The sequence below is a fragment of the Macrosteles quadrilineatus genome, unplaced genomic scaffold, assembly GCF_028750875.1.
Source record: "Macrosteles quadrilineatus isolate MER2022 unplaced genomic scaffold, UCM_ALF_1.0 Scaffold_9__3_contigs__length_116548681, whole genome shotgun sequence".
Lineage (NCBI taxonomy): Eukaryota > Metazoa > Arthropoda > Insecta > Hemiptera > Cicadellidae > Macrosteles > Macrosteles quadrilineatus.
In genome coordinates, this window is record NW_026542602.1 from 78,772,697 (window position 1) to 78,794,827 (window position 22,131).

At 31.3% G+C, this 22,131-nt stretch overlaps 2 long non-coding RNA genes across 2 annotated transcripts; both read left to right on the top strand.

Moving 5' to 3' along the window:
* Window positions 1-10,613: 10,613 nt before the first annotated feature.
* On the top strand, window positions 10,614-12,265 carry LOC129002274 (uncharacterized). Its single transcript, XR_008491559.1, has 2 exons — window positions 10,614-10,725; window positions 12,144-12,265. It is a non-coding gene; the product is annotated as an uncharacterized LOC129002274 (long non-coding RNA).
* Window positions 12,266-16,858: 4,593 nt separating this feature from the next.
* Window positions 16,859-20,813, top strand: LOC129004080 (uncharacterized). The gene is made up of 2 exons (XR_008491674.1): window positions 16,859-16,995; window positions 20,471-20,813. It is a non-coding gene; the product is annotated as an uncharacterized LOC129004080 (long non-coding RNA).
* Window positions 20,814-22,131: the final 1,318 nt, after the last annotated feature.

The window sequence follows — 22,131 nt, forward strand, 5'->3', positions numbered from 1 at the left end:
AATCTAAGGTAGGAGCAATACTTACTCCCAGAAGTCCGCCGCCACCGCTGCTGTCGTCACCTCCAGACTCTTCTTCGCCGCCGCCGTCGCCACCCTCCTCGCCACCCTCATCGGCCAAGGGGTAGGGCCATGCAATGGGGTGGGGCTCGGCCTTTGCCTCGGCCTCAGCTACGGCCAAGGGGATAGCATCGCAAACAGCGCCTGCCTGTAATTTGTAAATTTGTCTCGTTAGAAAATGTTGACAAGAAGGTACCATCGTAATTAAAAAGCATTTGTCATTGACTTATCCAGGGTGATTATAAGTAACTTGCCCCCTTAACTTTTCAACCATTTGAGATATTCGAAATCAGTTTGCAGCGACATTCTAAGTTAGATGTGAGGGGCTAAAATGTAATAATGATGGTTAATTTTAACAATTTTGCCCATAGGTGTAGTGGTGGTAGGAAGTAGCTTAAAAATGTTCAAAGGGAAGTATAGTCGACTTTGTTATTATTGTACAGATCTTGACGAAACTAAACCGTTGGCAATAGGAAAAAAATCGTATAACTAATAACAAAATGGTGCCCTAAAAGTGTCAAAATCCAATTAACCATGAGGGTGGCTAAAAAGTAACTTCCCGCCTTAACCATTTACCTATTTCAGATATTTGAAATCAGTTTACGACAACCTTCTTAGATATGTGGGGCTAAAATAATGATGGTTAGTTTTGAAAATTTCCCCCTTAGGGGTAGTGGTGGTAGGGGTACACCCAGCGGGGCTGAACATTTTCAAATGGGAAGTATAGCCGACTTTTATATTTCTTTTACAGGTCTTGAACAAAATGGTAGCTGAAAATATTTAAGACGCTGGTTATTGAAAGTAACGTTTATCTGCCATTTTGTTATGAGTGTTCCAATTTACATTTTCTTTATGTCAATTGTTTCGTTTTGCCAAGATCTGTACAATAATATGATAGTAGACTTTCAAATCATTGTATAGATCTTCTTTGAAGTATTCTCATTTGAATTTTTTTAACTAACCCCTACCTCCACTACCCCTAGGGGCTAAATTTTCAAAATGAACCATCATTATTTTAGCCTCTCATAAGAAGGTTGCCGCAAACTGCTTTCAAATATCTCAAATAGGTAAGCAGTTAAGGGGGGTGCAAGTTACTTTTCAGCCACCCTGTATTTTGGATTAAACACCAGCTACAATGACTTGTTTGTAGCCGAGATACCACTTGCTGGATTGAGTCACCCACAATACGCTACAGACTAAATATCGTTATCACCTTTACTGTGATGGTTTAGGTGTTTCTTTCAGTTGGACATGGTTAGAAGTTGGTGTAATCTGCATAAATCATAATTTACATTTGCATACACTGCCGGTGGCCAATTTATTGCATTATTTTTTTTAAGGCTACTCATTTATCATAAACACGTGCATTTTGTCTGGTTTAACCTGTATACAAAGATGATATCTAACTAATTTGTAAAGTCCATCAGCTAAACCCCGTTTTAAGGTACGTTTCTGACTTATGTATGTCGCTTGTTGTTGTTTACTTTTGTTGTTTTATAAACAAAAAAAATTTTTATTGACCAGTATGTGGGCAAATTGTGTCACTATGTAAATAGGCTTTCAGCCTAACGGGTGTCATGATGAACCCGTATGTATGTACGAAATTTCATTAAATAATCAACATAACTGTTTTGCTGTTGTACTATTACAGTTTTATGATTTATATTTTATAAACACGAACTGCAGTATGCACCACTTAATTTAGCACAACAATACTAAGTGGCCATTACTAAGTGGTTCCACAGTTTAGCAGTATATACATTATATGTAATTTTGAAATCAACGTGACTACCACCAATTAAAGAGGGACAATAAGCTAGATAAACAACAAAATTAGTATTTGATGTGAGAAACCCAATGTTTAGGCATTGACTATTTTATACTGAAGTAGACTTCCCATCTATATGGACCAGCTGTAGCCAATCTTTTGTAAAAAAAGAGCTTAGTTGTGTGAACCAGTCACAGAATGCGCTATTGACTAAAACTCTATTTTCAGTGGTGGTCCCAGGATTTCATTTCGGGGGGTGATGACCACCGGGGGGTCTAGGGGGTATGGAATTTTCCTCAAAAAAGGGAGGACCGCCCCCCCCCCAGAAAAATGTTGAATTTAAAGCCTAAAAACGGATTTTTATACGTATTTTAGCTCTAAAATATGCCCAAGCTAATAGGATTTATTTTAACTAATAAAATATAAAATATTTCGGGGGGGGGGGGGTTATATCCCTCCCATCCCCATTTGTTCCCTGGGACCACCATTGCCTATTATCTACATTTTGTTTTTTGCTGGCCAAGTTGATGGGTCATAAGTTGCTATAGCTCACAATAAGTCATTCCATTAGTTTGAATTGTTAAAAGAAATCTTAAAAGAAATCCAGTAATTTAGAACAGCACAATCTGTCACTGGCTCACATCAACTACAATGATTTTGGTTTAAAACAAACTGGCTACAAATGTAGCATGGATGGAATGTCTAGTTGTATTAATAGTCAAAGGTTTAGGCTCAGTTACTTAATGTTCTATGAATAACTAAATCTAAGTTAGTTTTTACTTTAAACATCAATGTGCTTGATCGCCGTTGAATATTTGTTCTAAAAAATTTACCACATCATTTTAAGATATTTATAATGTAATTGAAACAAAGTGTTCTTCCCTACGTAGACTAAAATTGACAAATCATGATTTCTTTTATGAAAATGTACCTACTCGTAATTATCACTACATAAATGAGCGAATACGACATAAAACTTTAAAAAAATATTATTATAGTTTATGGAGAAAAATTACTATACCTCGGTCATTCATAAAAAATTACGTCTTAGAATAATATCATGGTGGACTAAAACATATTGGATACGTGTAAATTAGTACAAAATATACTGTATTTTAAAGAAATTGATTTATTAATTTAAACGACATCTTTCAAAAAACAACTTTTAAAATGTTATGTTGCAATTAATTGTTCTCATGTGTTTTCAACTCGGTAATGCGCTCAAGAATAGTTTCTTTAAACGTTTAAAAAAATACATATATCTCAGTTTTACATACAGGATTCAGTATGACTGTGATTACAGCAATCTATATTATTGGAACATAGTTTAAACAATCAATTATATCTGAGTATGACTGTTACATTATTACCACTTATTTTTACGACTTTGTCTCTAAATGTAGAGTTGAAAATACTGCTAAAACTAAAATTGTTTTTTTCTACATAAGTGTATTCCCATTTTCAAACTGTCAATATCAAGTTCATACTGCAATTCTGAACAACTCATTTGGAACAAAAAACTCTAAGTTTTCATTAAATACACACTTGTTAATTTCATGTATATGTTGAAACGGTTCAAATTATAGGGAAATTAATAATACAATAATCTTACTATGAAAGCGAGGAGTAACAGGCAGATAGCAGTTCTCATGGTGACCTCTCGTAGTAGTCTGCGATCGTCTGTTATCTCACTTATCGCACTATTGTATTGCAGGTAAACACACTTGTGTGTTTGCGCTCAGATTCGCGCTTCCAGAAACCGATAGCGTGCCATATTTTTCACTTAACAAATACACCACAAGGAGGGTAAACAAGGCTGCCAACGTACAAATACAATTTCCTACGCAAGCCTGATGACGTGGCAACAATGCAAGGTCAACAATGAAATTCTACGTTGATAATCAACCGGGAGTGAAGGATTATCAGTTGATCAGTATCATTGTTAGTTTTACGTTGGTGTTAGTGATTCATTGAAGGGGAGACGAGTTGTAGGTGTGTTACCGGGTAAGAACTATATGGTGTAAATTTTATTAAATTGTAGATTATAGTTCATGCGTAGCATACATTGTTGTGTTGATTTATCGAATCTACAACTTCGTCGGTGGTTTGACTTGCATTTATTTATTATGTTTGATTTATTTCACTACAGGTTGCAATTTTCTGCCGAGTTCAAATATTAACTGATTACGTATCTGAAAAATAATATTGGTTTTTAAATGCTTGCTTAAAGCGTTGCATGTTTTATGGTGTTTATGGAAATTACTGTATCTTCTGAATCACCTTGCATTAGTTGATAGTTTAGTGAATTCACAGTAGTATAATTTACTGTAGAATGAATGTATAGGCTTAGGCTCGATGTATTTTATTTAGGATTCCGAGGAGCCTATATACTACTCGTCCATATTGGACTTTGTTGTGATGCAGCAGGCAGCGTAATTATTGAAAAACTCTCAAATCGTGTTAAAAGTTTCATCAAACGTGTTAACCAATGAGTATCGTGGGGAAAACTTTCCACAACAGTCAGTTTCTTTCTAAAATTATTTAACCTTAAACTTGTCGGTGAAAAAAACTTTTTAACATCCAACTGAGTTTAAAATGCTTAGATCACTAATATGGTTTTCTTTCTATACTTTTTTTGGTCTTTTGTCAAATTGTACTTCTCGTTCTTGACCTTTATTAGGAAAAAATGTTTTGTTAGATTACTATAGTCTTAAAAGCATACAATCATAGTTTAGTACCAAATTTCAAAAGTGTTTTGAGCTAACCAGGACTGCACCTAATATGCCTACAAGATGAAAAGCGTATGAATTTGAATAGATTTTAAATTTTTAGAGCCTTTCACGTCTGGAATTTTGAAATGGTTTACAATAATTATGAAATTTAAAGTGTTTTCCCTTGGTTGTTTTGGAAACTTTAAATTTATATTTTAATGTCACATTTTAATTATACAAATTCAAATACGTCCTAGATACATCTACTGTAAATTGAACCAACATTTAATTACCGAATATTTGAATTTTGCTATAAACTAGTACGATGGTGGCAACCAGTAATCCTGAAAAGAAAATAAAATTAATCAATACCTACTAAATTAGAGCCTTTGTATATCCCAACAAATATTGTTCAAAATAAATTTAGCTGTAAACGTAAGCCAAAAATTATGTGGTGTTAGAAAAAGTAGGCGATACTAGTGCAATCAACTACTTTACCGATAACAAGACCATAGACAGTGGTCCATTAGACTTTCAGCTATTGAACTTCCACTTTACCTTTACACGGGCATTTATATATGATTTAAATTGCCTTACAGTTTAGAAGATGGTAAGATATAAGGTTATATTTTAAAATATAAATTATATTTTGCGTTTAAACTTAAGATTTCAACCCTAAGCATAATTTATCAGATTTCTTGAGCAAAATATTTGACCAATAATACTTACGTTGACAAATTTAAGTTATTTTTAAACACATTTACTGTTATCTTCTTAATACACTTATTATTTATTAGAAATAAATTTTGTTCCACATAAACCAAGTTTATAAGTTGTTGCACAACTATAGGCAATGGAATATGTACACATTTTACGATATGTGAACAGGTTGGATTTTAAAATTTTTGCAAAAGAAATGTTGCACGTTTTTTTAACATTGACAACAGATAAACCAACCAAACATTTTGAGATATAATACCTGAAAACAATTTATAAAGATCTAGTAGTTTTTGATGATGGTAGTTGTAACACAAATTTGAAAAATTAGGAGTTTGATTGAATATAGACCTAGTACATTTGCAAAAAGATATAACTCTTGAAAGTAAAAGGTAACCGATATTGTAACGTTTTTTTCATTGATTATAAATAACGTTTTCAATATAATCGATCAGTATGACCTGGTAACCACCGTAGAAATATTTAAGTATATTTTAATTAGCTTAATACGTTCATAATAAACGTTTTATTATTTTATTTAGGTATAAGGGTAAAGTTGCAAAAATTCAAAATGAAATCTCTGAATAAGGTTCATTGAAATTCTGCTTCAATAAGCTTGATCATCCTTCTTTTTACTATAGATACTTTCTGACAATCCGTTAAAAATCCAAAACTATTATACGTTTACTATACCCGTGTTTGTATCACTCTTCTTAGTTTTTGTTGTACGAATTTTATATTCATATAGACATACTGTACTACCAGCTGTACCCGTGCCTCGCAACTGGAATATGTACTATTATACCGACTAATCCCAACACTTGTTAAAAAGTAGTTCAAATTGATAAAATAGCCTCCAAATTTATGCAAAAAATTATAGCCTACATTGTTATTGTCCTACTGTTAACATGAAAATATACCAATAAAGTTTCTTGCATAACTTAAGACACTTTAATAAATGGAAAGTAGAGAGCCTGGTTGGATACAGCAACGGTTAAAGATTTTTTATTTCCATAATCAATGACATAGTTTTGGAATAAATATTCATGACAAAGCTTTATAATAGTCATAAATAAACCTACCACATAGTTGTGTAAAATAATATATTTAATTTGTTTGAATCAGCTGTCTGAAATTGTGAATTAGGCATTTGGAAGTTCTGATGTTTACAGTGAAATATCAACGCAAAGGTAAACATTGTGAATTTTCTCAAGCATCCATGGAGATCAATTAATATTTACTTTTGAAAAACTCCCCTCGAAACTTTGGACATCCAAGGGGCGTAGCCCGAGAGGAACTCAGGGAAGTGAATAGGCCTATGACATTCCTAGATTTGTGGACCATATTTGTGCTTAATTTTGGCTGTATCGGTTTAGTATAGTTGTGACAGCTGCCCACACAGACAGACAGACAGACACCTCCTCAAAATTTTATAATATTATAGATCAAATCAAATCAAATCAAAATCTCTTTATTCCTGAATTAAAGATAGATTATGAGAAAGAAGAAATATCAGTAATTGTATTGGAGGTGCTAGTTGAAGGACTGGCCCAGGTGGATTGAGGGCCCGTGCGCCACACTATCAATTTCATTTATCAATCAATCAATCATTTATCAATTTCAACTCCAACTTGTTTCTTTATTGGCTCAATGTGTAAACCTTGTTCACTTCTTTTAGAATGTTTAGAGAAGTTTTTGAAAGATGAGATGTATATTAATATCCATTGTAATACCGTTAAGTAGTTGATAAATAGTTGAGTTGGTAAATAACAAAATATACTTGAGTTGTCAATACAATACAAACTTATCATTTACTTAGATTTTAGCCTAATTTGGGAAAATCTTGGAGTGTTATAAAATAGTAACTATAACATATATTTATAACGATGAAGTATAACTTAAGTATAACGATGTTATGCCTGTTCATGGTGGACATTGTAGAGGATAAGGTGATGTTTTGAACTTTTTTAATAATTTAATGCTATTAAAAGACGTGAGTTGAAGTTTTGTACATACACTACACTTTTCTGTTATTGTGCTACACAGACGTCTAGGTTACGTTCAGAACTTATTATGAGAATTTTTACTGTACTAACAAGTTGTGGTCAATGAGGTATGTACATAAATTCGCTTTATTCCTTTAAAAATCCATATTGTATTAGAACTAAGCTACACCTCAATACAAATTGTTTACATACAACCAAAATTTCTCATTAACCATCTTTATCAATGTAATTTTCCCTTAAATAATAATCTTTCAATTTGGTATTGGAGTAGAACATCCTCCGTTAGAATAGATATATCTCTTGATAGTTATGTGTAAACCCCAAAAACACACCTTTTAACTGGTCTGGTCCCAAACTCCTACCACCCACCCACCTTAAAATTACAAAATTTCTCATTGTTCCCAGTCTCATCTATGACGCAACCCTATAGGCACCACCGGTAGCTATCTATGGTTTAAGGTCAATTTTTAATCCGAATGTTTAGAGTAAGCGATACTCACAACTACAAATTATTTTTTTTACTGAAAAAATGTGACAATACCATTTTAACATGAGCGAATTGTCAACACTTTACGTGATATGTCACGTTTTTCTCGGAAAGTGAGGTAATGGAATGATTTCACCTGTTACAGGGAAATGACTGGAATAACGATGAGCAAGAACATAGAAGTGGTTGAAGATGATATATTACTTTACAACTCCTGATATCTCTGCTGGTGATGTTACTCGATTCGTCGATATCGCTCTTCTGAGGCCTTCACCATGCGGACTACCTGCGTATTCCTTCTGTGTCTGGTGAGATAACGTATTACGTAATCAATGACGTCATATTATACTTGAAACAATATTGAACTTTGGAATAAGTCAGCAGGAAAATTGATTTGTCTTATGATTTCCATTCGACACAGGATTGAAATATAACTAAATAGGATATAATTTTTTTAATTATTAACGATTTTAGGATAATATTGGGGTTTAAACTTTGAATATTTCTCATGTACACTTCAAAGAATAAGTCCAAAAAATATATAATGAAATAGAATTAAACCTCTTAAAAAAATACAGTTTCTTACAAATAGTTTCAATCGAGTTAAGAATCTTAAGGGTCATCAACTTAAACTTAGCATGACACGAAAAAGTATCATGCAAAAATATCTATTTAACCTTGTAAAATATTTGTATTTTTAGAATAAAATACATAAATTTAAAATAAAATGAATACAACTTTAAATAAATTAAATCACATTTTAAATTGAATATTTAAAATTGTAAATTATATATTTAAATTTAAAATTATAAATTAAATGTATGTATGAAATTTATATTATATGTTATAAATAAAAAAAAAATTTAATGAGTAAAATAGATTTGAAAACTTAAAACATTATTGATTAAAAATTTTCATAATCATTTTGGTCTTTGCCAATTATATCGCTTAATAAAATTTTCTTGGTGTTTTTACATGAAGAAGATAGTAAGAGTATGAATTTCAGTTTTATATTTAAAATTAAACGGTTGAGTATTAAATATTTTGTTTGTATTTTAATTTTCATATGGGCAAAAGATACAGTAAGCTTATTTATTACGATGTCACATTACTTTAGAAACCTGCGTCCCTAGTCAATACCCAGGTCTACAACATCCTGATGATTCATATTTGGATCATGATTATATTTTATCACGAGTAGAAAAGGGTTTGTAATATCTGCTTGAAATTATTTATATAGCATGGTAAAACTACAAAAACAACGCTACATTATTTTTCTATTACTGAATACATTCAATATCTTACAAAAGATTATTCACCAAGGTCAGCTATAGCTCACATTTCTCAAACTGGTGACTTGCCTCCAAAACTCATGAATTGACAAATATTGAAACTATCATGTAACCAAAGTGCTGCCAACCTAAAATAAACTTAATTCCCTACTCAGTTATGACTCACATTTAGGTCATTCGGAAACAGTAGAATCAGGAATCTCACTTAAAAATCATGATTATGATTTAGATTATTGGGAAAGAAAGGGTTAAACTTAAAAGTTTCAGGGTTGTTTTATTTTTTGTGTAGACTTTAAAGAGTATTATTCATAAGAATCTTCAAACTAGTTCTTATAACTACATAATTAGTTACATTCTTGTCTCATTTAAACTAAATTACATGGCAAGGAGGTTAGTTTGATTACTTCAACAATGAATAAAAAATCAATGTAATTAATATGATATATCTTGATTTGTTTATAAATCAATGTAATTATTTAGTAATTGCTTAGTGATTTATTTGAAACAAAATTGAATACTTAATGAATTAATTGCAAAATATTCAAATGTTACTTTAGTTATTTACTGCAGTGTAAAGGAATCGTCCATGTAAGTCGTGGTGTTCAATCAATTTTCTTTGTGTTCAGCCATTTGTCTGAATTGAGGGGGCGAGTTCAATATTGAGCTACGGATTACGGTAATAATTATTGTTTTTTGGATGAATAAACCAATATGAATTTGATTATACCTAATATCATTTGTCAGCTACTATTATCTTTATCATGTGAGACGCCGGTCTATATACCTTAATACTCTTCGTTTGTACAAAAGTCCATAGTAATTTTTTTACCTTCATCATTATCAATTTTAAATAGTTTAGTGTCTTCATATTGTCACAGATACAAACATCACTTTACAACAAACATTTTATTATTGAAGCATGTAAACGGAAAAAGTAACTGTGCCTTTTGAATACAGGAAACACTTTCATTTCAACCAATGTTGATATTTTGCTGTTGTTACAATACTAATCTGAATTCCATAAAAAGTGTGCCTCTTCTTCATATAGTGTATGCATGGTAAACTCCTGCCATTCAATCCTGGAATTTTTGAGCAGTTAATAATTGTTACGCAATGCAGTTGGTAGCGTCAGGTGCTGATGACCAGTATAGTTGGTAGCGTCAGGTGCTGATGACCAGTACAGTTGGTAGCGTCAGGTGCTGATGACCAGTACAGTTGGTAGCGCCAGGTGCTGATGACCAGTACAGTTGGTAGCGTCAGGTGCTGATGACCAGTACAGTTGGTAGCGTCAGGTGCTGATGACCAGTACAGTTGGTAGCGTCAAGTGCTGATGACCAGTATGTAAAGAGATCGAGTGATTACCTGGCTCATCTTAAAAATTCTTGCCATGTCTCTCTTACTGTTGGCATTTGAAAATTGTTAAACCATCGCATACTACAGCAGTCTGCGGTAGTTGGTGGACAAATTTTAAAAATGGTAAAAAAATAAAGAAAATTTAGTAAATAACCCATATTATTTACCGTTAAACTATTCCATTTATGTCTGTGTTATCTAACGACCCATGTAATGTCTCCAGATTGTGATATCTCTGAGCCACGCTGTACCACAAGGTGAGGAAGAATCGGCAGGACCAGGGGGGCAAGACCTCAGTACCCTTCTGACAGATAACTTTGGAATCTTCGTCGTCGTAAGTCTTCATCTTTTCAACCTTGGTTGACTGATATTGTAGTAGATGGAGGTTTACTCATAAACAATCCCCTACTTTCAAAATCAATTACCTTCTGTTACTGCAAGAGTCTGATCTTGATATAGTGGAGTTTTAATTATCCTATTTGTGTGTAAAAGGTTATTCTATTTTGTACGAGTTATCCAAAAACTTAAACAGGATTTCAATTTTAATAGGGTCTAATAATAGAACGATAACTAGATATAAGATCAAATAAAAACTTATCAATGTTATTGAACATCTTCAATCATCACAAGTTAGTTAGTCTAAAATAATTCTAATATTTCCAATATTGATGAGTATGGTTAAAATATAACACTATCTTTTATAGGATAAATGTATTTCGTAGTATTATCGTTGCACTTACAATCCATCGTTTGATTTAAACGCAATATCTTAATATTGTTGAATTAAGTAAAAATAAAATACGTGTGATTGGGCTAAAAATATAAGAGTATGTAAAAAACACAAAATATAACTTTTAAGAATCCTAATGCTTTTTAAAACTCGAAACAATACAATTTTTCATTTTATACTCAAGCTGCAGATAACAAATTAAAATATATCTTGAATAAACAATGTTTTGTTTATGTATTAAGATGACCCATGCTCTTCTGGATAAAAGCTTTGTACATAAAAAACAATTCGTATTATTTTTATAAAACATCAAATTCATGTTCAAAATCAAATTTGTACTAAATTATAAACATCTCAAATAATTTATTTTCAACTCATAAACTGGTTTCATCAAAATATACATATTTAGAGCTATAATCATAACAAAAAAAAAATTTAAATCATTTAACTATGAGTTGTGTTACACCTAAATTGAAAAACAGTCGAAACTAAATTTTGTATCGTAAAATAAATTACTTCTGAAGTATCTCTACTGAATGATTGTACAATGTCAACACAATATTTGAATCGTGAGTAATATTTTCAGACAAACATATGTTTGCGTGTGTGGGGAAATTGGATTCACACAAAAATAAAACTGTTCAATACTGTAACCCATTGTTCTTTCGCAAGAGGGTGAAAAGGATCATTATCAGGTTAACTACAGTACTATTTCAAGTACGACAAAAAAAATGCAAATAATAAAGAAAATTTAGATCCATATAAATCGTTTCTCAGTGATGAAAATCACGGCTTTTACACATTGTTTTTCATTACAAACAGATCCTTTGGTTTAATAAAAAAGGACGATTATTAGTTACCCTAGCCATCAACAAGTTTCACAATAGAACACGTTTACCCTTCATAATAGAAAGTATTAAATGACCATGTGATAAACGTACTAAGTAATTAAAGTGAGCCTGATGATTTGGTAACCAAAAGGGACCCCACCATAGTTATTTAAGCTATGTTTATTTTTACAGAGTATAGTGAATATGGTGAAGAAGCTACCAGGATTGGGTCCTCTTCTAGGTGGACTGCTCGAGAAGTTGGTTGGGTTAATTCAACAAACAATACAATCATAATAAAATGCATTTCAATATTATATAGTTGTCCGTTTATTAATTGTCCAAAACCTATTGATCTGAAACACAAATATCTGTTTACTCTTGGTGCTCACACTATTGAGGCTATATACTTCTTGGGCCAGTATCATTTTTGACTTGGTATATTGTTTAGGAAAGATTAAACACTTTAAAATTTCAGAAACAAATTGAATTAGTCGCTAGCGTATTTTTTTCCTTCGAAAACTGTTGTTTGTTTATAACGCTTGTGACTGTAGCCATTTAAATGTATACTTGTTTTTCATAATCCAAACACACATGAAACTCTACTACGATAAAAGCTTGTTTGTATCAGACATAACCAAGAATCATGCACTGCCTTCTTTCAAGAAATCAATACTAATTATATAAATGAGGCCTAGATCACATATTTGATCAGTTTTTTTTTTTGTAAATAAAAGCTAAAAAAAATCAAGTCAAAGTTTGTTTTATAATTTTCTTGAAAGTCAATGTTCAACTGTTACTGTATGTAGTTTTATTTTCATATTTTCTTAATTACAATGCAGTAACGTATAATATTTAACACGACTCTAATGTAATTCAGGCAGGTAAGACATCGTTGAATTACTACTTGGATTACTTTTTAAAATCGTATATAATATATATACGATTTAAAAAAATAAAATTGTTCAAACTATTTAGAAACAACGTGAATTTCATAACAAAGTAAATATTACTAAAACTGAATCTCTCGCTTTTCGTTGATTTAAAAAAAAACAATTAAAAACTTTAATTTTAAGAATCACAAGTAACGATTAGTGTTAAAAATATGTTTATAAGCCCACGAATGATCAGAAATCCAATGAATAAAAATCATTAACAAAATAAAATATACATTAAACTACAGTGTGTTAAAATAGTCCCAGAACGGCTTAATATTTTTTCAACCAATATAGATAAAAACGGTGGTATAGTTTCCTATCTAGATATTTTCATAAAAACCTACCTTTTTAAGCAATTATCAATTTTCCTCTCCTCCAGGGGGACAGCCAACAAAGAGTAAGAAGACACTTTTATTATCTTATTAAAATTAAAATTTAAGCATAGTTTAATATGCACATAAAATTAAATGTCTTTACTAGTAAAATACAATGCCGCAAATTTGAACTCAAACAGACAACAGAGTCAAAAATGGCAGCCGTTCAAAGATATCTTGAATCTGCCATTTTGAATCTATGACCTCAGTTTGTTTCAATACAGTTCGGTTCAATTGTTTACTCAATTGTCACTTTGATCTTAAATTTGTGGCATTTTATTCAAAAAATTAAGACCTTTAATTTTATGTGCATATCGACTTATACATACGTTTATGATTTTCCTCCGAGGTAGCTTATAAAAGCAACGCAAATTCAATGCATCTTCGAATGGCTGTCATACGAAACCCTTAATAGACCTTTAATTTTATGTGCAAATAAACCTATGTTTGCTTAAAAGATTTTCTTCTTACTCCTTGTGACAGTCCCCCTGTAGGAGAAAATTGATAATTGATTAAATAGGAATATTTTATTGTAAATATTTAGATACAAAATTTAATCACCGTATGTATGTTGGTTAAAAAGTTACTAAGCCGTTTAAGGACGTTTTTGTTTGTATATAAAACAACCAGAAAATTTTAATCTTAAACAAAATCATGTAAACTATAAAAAATGCTGTAAAACAAAGGTTTGGAAAATCCCACTATTATTATTTATTCGAAATTAACAAGGCCAATAAGCTAAGGCAATGGAAAATAACGATGGAGTTACAGTATTAGATATTTAAAAACGATAATAGATAATAACAGTTGGAAGCTGCTATATGAAGCTACGTGGTAACTGGTCAGATGAAGGAAACAAATGTTCCAAATACTTGGAGATCTACAAAAGATAATAGTGCTTGATAAAAAGACAGGAGATTTAATGTTTATAAAAATATTTTGCATCAGTCTCTAATAAAATTCTTTGTTTTCTAACCTAATTCAAAAGAATAGATGGAGCAAATTATTTTGAGATAAGGTATTAAAATTTAGACAGTATAGTACCATGTTAACTTCAATTAATTAAAGTAGTCATTGATTTGGTTTCTATTAGAATTTTAAATCATATGCTTGGTAATTCGCTTTGAAACTGGAAAGGCTGACGTTAATCCTTTTTTATAAGGTTGATGAATTTAATCCAAAAACTATAGAATTATTTTCCCTTTAACTGTTTCAAAAGGAGTGAAGAGTTTAAAATGGATTTTTTTTTACTAAGTTCAACTTTCCATGTAAAACAAATGGATATCAAAGTAAAATAAATACGGAAATGGTTTTTCTGCAATTCATGTGACGGGTAATATGGTGGTGTTAGTAACTGTTCAGTATTGCCGGGAATGGAGTTTTTATCATTGTTGTAAAGGAATCGGACACAATATGAATCCGATACGTTTGAGTAAAATGTATGATACAGGATTATGAGATATTTAGGTTTTTTTACCTACGACCGTTTTTTAAAGTAGTCGTTTTTAGTTCAGATCTTAGAATTAGAAAGTTTCACATAACAGCATTGTTTACATTTATAACAGCATAGTTTTACTCATAACAACACGGGTAAAGGACCAATGAGGTTCAAGGATTGAGAGAGAAGAAGTAAAATTGTAATGATTTGAACTTAAACTAATCAGCTGTTCAGGCCAATTTAATTGTTGAGTGGTGCAATTGTTTCCTTGCATCACTTGTCAGTGGCTATGAGAGGTTATAAACGAAAACATAAGTTATGAGTAGTGATTTTTAGTAATTAAAACACTGTCGTAGGTAAAGTAGTGTACCCACTCGCCAAGGCTTTTACCTTATATTTTCTACTCGTGTCATTAACATTATCTTTACGCAATCGTTGCGTAAACTACTGTTAATGCCTAGGGCCTGTTTTATAACAAAATACAAACTAATAATATAAGCCTTGTAAATTGTTAAACTGAAATTTCGTTTAGTAACGGATAAATACTTATTTACAAACTACTAGTTGTAAATTACAAAATATTAGTAAATTGTTATAATTTTACTTGACTTTTGTTTCCTAGTCTTTATTAATATTATTATTTAACGGACAAATATTAGTATTATTAAAAAGAGGTTTTACTGGTAGTTAGGTTTAGTCATTGAAATTTGAGGCAGGTAATTGAAGGTTATGTTTGTTTTTTTAAGCAAATAGATTGTGTTAATAATTGTTGTGACCTCTTATTTGAAGATGAAGGACCAAGATTTTTTCTCCTTACTAAGATACTTCGAGCACGTACGATATAAGATTAGCATTTATTTTCAGAATGTAATAAATGAAGCAAGTATTTATCATTGAACTATTAAATAATATGGGCCCACTTAACTATATAAAAACTACATATATTTATTTTTTGTTTGGTGATAAATTCTAATTTTCTATACATGAGGACATAATTTATGATTTCTCAAAGCAAAAAAGAGGCTTTGAACAAAAATATGATTTAAAAAATGTTGAAACATAACATTATTTATAGTTATTAAAAACTGTTGACGACTGCCAACTAGAGGCAGATTAACTTTAATATTTGCTCTGTAAAAGCTGTGATGACAGATGCCAATATCCAAATCCAGCTTCCTAAACTCTAGTTTATTCTTGTGCATTTGGATATTTAATCGTTTAATTTGAAATTTATTCTCCTTAATTTGAGTTTTCTCCAACTTGACATAGATTGTTTACTGCAAACATTGGTTTCGAGTTAGCTGACTAAGAATGTATAATTGTTCTTGCTAAATTAAGCGAGTCTTGTTAAACAACAATAGTTGTGTTATGAAATACTTATATTATTAACTAGTATTTTGTAACTTGAATTTTCTTACTAATAATATTAGCACAGTTATAAATCAGGTCCCAGAAATATGTTACATGCACTTGTAGCATAGTTTTCTTTGGCTTCAGCTGTCTGATTTGAAATAAAAACGTTTTGAAATAAAATAAAATGTGTTTCTTGTACAATCAAAATGCAATTGTTATGTTTTCCCTCCTGAATCCCAGCTTTAAAAATTTAAAGGCCCGCGACAGCGCCTTAAGTCAAGAGATAAATACATTGGCTACCACTTAGTCAAATTTGGTTCAGTGGTGTTTTCCGATAGTAAGACAGGGTGACATACAAACATCAACTTAATTTGCAATTTTGCAAATGAATTAGCATTACTTAATACAGGTTTTAGTGTATTGCCTTTGCCAATAATAAGTATTGTCGTGATCGAGGCATTCACGAATCGATTATCATATGTAATCCATTGCAACCTGTTGTATACTCTACGACACAAAAATTGCTCGCGTTGAATTCAAACAGGCTTATTGTCACTCCCTATGAATTCAATTAAATTCGGGAATATGAAACACACTTAAGCAGAACACTTTTGTGCTAACTATTAAGGGCAATATTAGCCTTGTACGCTATGATTTTCTAAATTAATATCCAACCAGAAGTGTATATTGACATTTTTTTACAGAAGCGTCCATGGAAGGTTCCTCTGCCAAGACTCCTTGCCTCTAACGCTGTTATCATTCAAGTAATGCTCTGTAATATACAGCGTATCGCTCAGAGAAAGATAACACTGTTGGTTCTCAGATGGTGGCTGTCGATGATGGAATGAAATATTGATAAGATTTTCCGCGGGCGGGAATAATAACGGCTCAAGATGGCGAAATACGCGTTGAGCCTTTGTTTGATCATCTTGTCAGTCTTTGCGGTGAGTGATGCCTTCTAGATAAGTGGATTAGCCGACAGTGTATACTATATGAAGTGTATGCAAGTGGTGTCAATATATATCGCACGATCCCCTTTTTGGATTATTTCTGGATTTGACATTTCAAGGTTTTTGGGTAATGTAGATCGACGTGTTGGTGTGTATGGATTATGTTTTCAAGAGTTTTGAAAATCTTTGAAAAAATGTTGAAGATCCCTAGGCTTTTAAGCGAATTACAAATGAGAAATACAATTGTGTTAAATGGAAATAAGTTTTAAGACTTAAATTTTCTTATGAATATTTTCATTGATAATATGTAATTAATCCGTAGTGTTTATTTATTGACTTCTAAATCCATACCGAGTTTAATGTTGAGCTATTTATCTGATTTTTTTGCGTTTAAATGTCGTTTTTTAGGGACGTAGTATATAAGGGTGGTGTGTTAAGTTAGTTAGATCAATCACAGCTAAATCTTTAACTTATCATTCCCAATTTATTATTTTATAACAATATCTTAATTAGTTACACAGATAACATTGTGTAGCATGCTATTCCCATTCTTGCTTTGTCATTACCACTTCTTTTTCAACTAACTAAGACAATCACATTTTTCACAACGTCTCTAGCACTGTTCTATTAATCTGATCGTTAATACTTGCTAGTATTAATTATACTTAAAATATCAGAGTTTTAATTTTTTTTTTATATGTGATTTATATCTGTTTTGGTTTTAATATAAAACAAAATTGAATGAACCAATTGCATTAATTATAGACACGATATATTCTTTCTGAATAATTCAAATATATTTGCTTCAAAATCAATGCGAAACTAGGACTTTTCTCTTGTATTCAATTCATTATTTTTGTATAAAATATTCATCAAAACACATTACCCTAAAGTATAACATGAACCATAACATAGTTTTGTTTTTAGCATTCGGGTTGCCAATTGACTTGTTTTTTGGTTTTATGAAAGCTTTACGATAAATCTTGCTGGTTAAATTTTTGTCTTAGAACGACCTACTTAAGCCTCTTAATTTGAATTGAACTATTGTAGCCTAATAAATCTTCACTCAAAATTCCTAAATAAATGTTATAAATAGTTACATTATTTTAATATAAAAAAATACACTTGTAGTTATATTCTTTCCGAATAATACAAATATATTTTCTTCAAAATCAATGCGAAACTAGGACTTTTCTCTTGTATTCAATTCATTATTTTTGTATAAAATATTCATCAAAACACATTACCCTAAAGTATAACATGAACCATAACATAGTTTTGTTTTTAGCATTCGGGTTGCCAATTGACTTGTTTTTTGGTTTTATGAAAGCTTTACGATAAATCTTGCTGGTTAAATTTTTGTCTTAGAACGACCTACTTAAGCCTCTTAATTTTAATTGAACTATTGTAGCCTAATAAATCTTCACTCAAAATTCCTAAATAAATGTTATAAATAGTTACATTATTTTAATATAAAAAAATACACTTGTAGTTTAATATTTTATAAACTACACTACACATCGAAGTTTAATTTAGCTGTTATTTCAATATCTCATATATTTGAGTAAAATTGTTGTTTTAATCACTTAAAAAGTATTAGTGAAGGATGTATTTTAAGTTTGGTTTAGTACGTGTACGTAGTCTAAAAAAATAGATAGGTAACATACCTACAAATTGGGTGGGTAACTATTAGGCTAATGTCATAACAATAAATATTAACAACTATAAAATGTCATATTATCTGGGAAATTTTGCAAAATAATAACACAAAAAAACACAAAGAAACAGTGAAACCCGGCAAGAATTCAGGATCCATTGCGGGCATGCAGTTTTTTGGTTCAACGCATTTTAGGCTAACATTTTGTTTATGTCAACAAGACAAAAAAATTTCCTTTCTATACTTACCACTTAAAAAACAAGTAATAATTACCCTAATTTTATTTTAAGCAACTATTGATTTTTTACGATTTATGCATGTAACAAAGAAAGAACAGATCGTTGATAATATATCACCCTTGGCTTACATCTGTGTTGCATTACACAAAATAAAAATCAGGGGAATATGTTAAGCTATGTTTTGTTAAATAGGTACTTTATTCAGTAAAATCAATACCAACGTACGGAAAGTAAAAACATGAAAGCTAATGTTCAGATTCGTTTCTCCATAAAATGGTGTAATCAAGATAGGATATTACTAGGTTTATTTATTGTTGTGACATTTTGTTAACATTATGCTCCTCGGAAATACGTTGCTGCCAAATCCTTTTAAATACAACGAATGCATAATCCGGATACTTCCATCAATCTTTTAAGTTTAAGCCATACAACATCTCCAATATAAATGTAATTACAATTTCAAAATAAATTTCAAATTTTTTTATTATTACTACAACTTTTTGCTGCTTCTTTATTAACGGCATAACAATTATATCAATCAATTATTTATGAATTGAATGCCACTATGTGCGTATTTTAACCCAAATATGAGTGAAGGATTAGTGTAGGATGAGTGACGCGATCTTGTCGTCTTGTCAGTGACTATGGCCGACATGTTAGTGACTAAGGCCGACATGTTCCTTAGACACAGCTCTAAATTAATAGCCCATAAAGCCAATGCCAACTAAGGGACCTACAGTTTGTAGTAGAATCTGAACCACAATTTTTCCTTGTTATTAACGAATTGGTCTAAATATCAGGATAGTACTGCGGATAATCGTAGTACTCACTAGTGCGGACGTTAATCCACACCAAGGAGCATCGCATCCATAGTGCATGTCTAAATATTTTTATAGGTAGTTAAGATTAAGTATTTATTTTTAGTTTTTTACATGGGAACACTACGTTATAGACTAGAATGTAGTGATTTGTTAGGGTTGAATTTTACAAATCTTGAAAAGTAAGCTTATAACTTATATATTAATTGTCTGAGTCAACAAAGATCTGTCGTTCTTATTCAAAAATCTATTTCCTTACCACTACCAATAACCACTTATAATGTTTACGAGCCCGTGGTGTTTCAAATATCCGTCAAAATCCCTCTCATTCCTACGTCATGAGTTTTCAACTATGTATCTATAATAACTATTCTACGCTGTAGGTAACTGTTTTCTCCAATTTTGAAACTGACACGTGCTAAAATATGATTTTTTGCCTGGGCTAACAGTTAGTTAAAATTCGTTCCACCACTTTTCAACCGATGTCTCTAAATTGTATTACCCATACTTGGGAAAAACTAAAATAGAGTAGATACATGTGTCTTGAAAACATTTGTAATGTAAACTGAGTGAGCAATATCAGGTTGATTTTACCAAGAACAGATGATTTTATTAATCAAATTCTAGGAGTGAAGGATATGTTAGCTGGAGTAATAATTAGGAGCTTCGTAAATGTCAACATTTTGGGAGAGGTTTATGTTGAAATATTTTTTCTAGAAATTAATTATTTTGACTCAAAATCAAACCAATTTCAGAGTACGTCGTGGGCAGCACCTGCAGCGGGCCCCAGCCCCAACCCCGCCCCCGCTCCCATCGCGTACGACCTTGGAGGAATCCTGAACGCCGTCCTGAAGATCTTATACGCTCTCCTGCGAGGGGAGAACGTCGGCCTCCATAAGATCCTAGGATAAATAAAAAACCTCCCGAACTCAAACGCAAACCCAACCACCACACCCAAGGAGAGGACCGCATACTTTCATGCGCTTAAAATGATACATACGATTATAACACCTTTTAATGTATATGTTGTACACTGGACGATAAGTGATAATATAAGTGTAAATTAGGAAAATAAATTTAATAAAATATTATTCTGTATTTATGTTTCTTCAGTCTCCACTCCAATTAGAAGATCGTATGGTTGTGTTTTAATGGTTACATTTTAGGTGAACAGATACGTTTTTCAGGTGACCTCACTCGCAGAACCTCGACCACGGGCTGAACCTGAAGCAGCCCCCATCGCCTATGACCTTGGAGGGATATTAAACGCTGTTTTAAAAATTGTCTACGCACTGCTTCGAGGCGAGAACGTGGGGCTAGGATAGTAAATGAGTGTCACTAGTTGAAATTCACCAATAAATTATTTAAATTCATAAAGATTATACAAATGCATTACACACCTACCTCTTTGTGCTGGAATGTAGAGGAAATCATTCTATGGGAATTAATAATGATGTATTTTTAAATACAAGTATTTTTATGTGTTTGGTTACTTACACACAGCTTATAGGCTTACTTACCGTACATATATTTAAGTCTCTTTAATTACTTTGTTTCAATAGTTTATCACTGAGTAAAAGTAACAATAATTTCACCAACAATTGTTTTAATTCTTTACATAATTACCAAACTCAAATCGGTTTACTAATTGCATTTTACAAGTAGTGTCCACGTTGGTAAAAATCATGCTTGTTATAAAAAAAAAAAAAAATTGCACATTTTATTAATTTCCTTATATATATAAGTAAACATAGGTATTATTATTTAGGTATTGACATTTGAGGCACCATTCTATTGTGGAATCTTCCCACTCAAAATCTGCATTGGTATATTTAAGATATTATTGAGATCTTCAGTGTAAATTGGCGTATTGACAATACAGTGAATTTATTATTCTGAAAAGGTTTTACGTTAAGAACAAAGTGTCAATATATGCACTGGACTTTGTAGGGGTTCTATTTTCTAACATGTTATTATCAGAACTCAAAATCATTGTAAAGAAATACTACACATTGAAACATAATAAATACTTATGAAACAATTAATTTTAAACCTTGTTTCATAGCCTACTTTTAGAATGGTCCCAAATCACTAATATGGTATACTACATATATCTGTTAGTAGTTAAAGAAAGAGTAAGTTTAAATAAAATATTTTTAAAGGTTCTACAAATTTTGTTAATTTGTATTTGTAACTTTTTGGCCTACTAAAAGTATTGTATAATAGCATAGGATAATAGTAAAGAGTCGCAGGTATTGCATTCCTTCAACACACACACCTTTAGTGTCATACATTGTCAATTTAGTTAGAACGAATTAAATTTAAATGTAAAATCAGAGAAAATAAGAATCGTTACGGATCTTAAAATGGAACCTTTAAGGCAAGAAAGCAAAAAAAAACCATTTAAACGCATTAC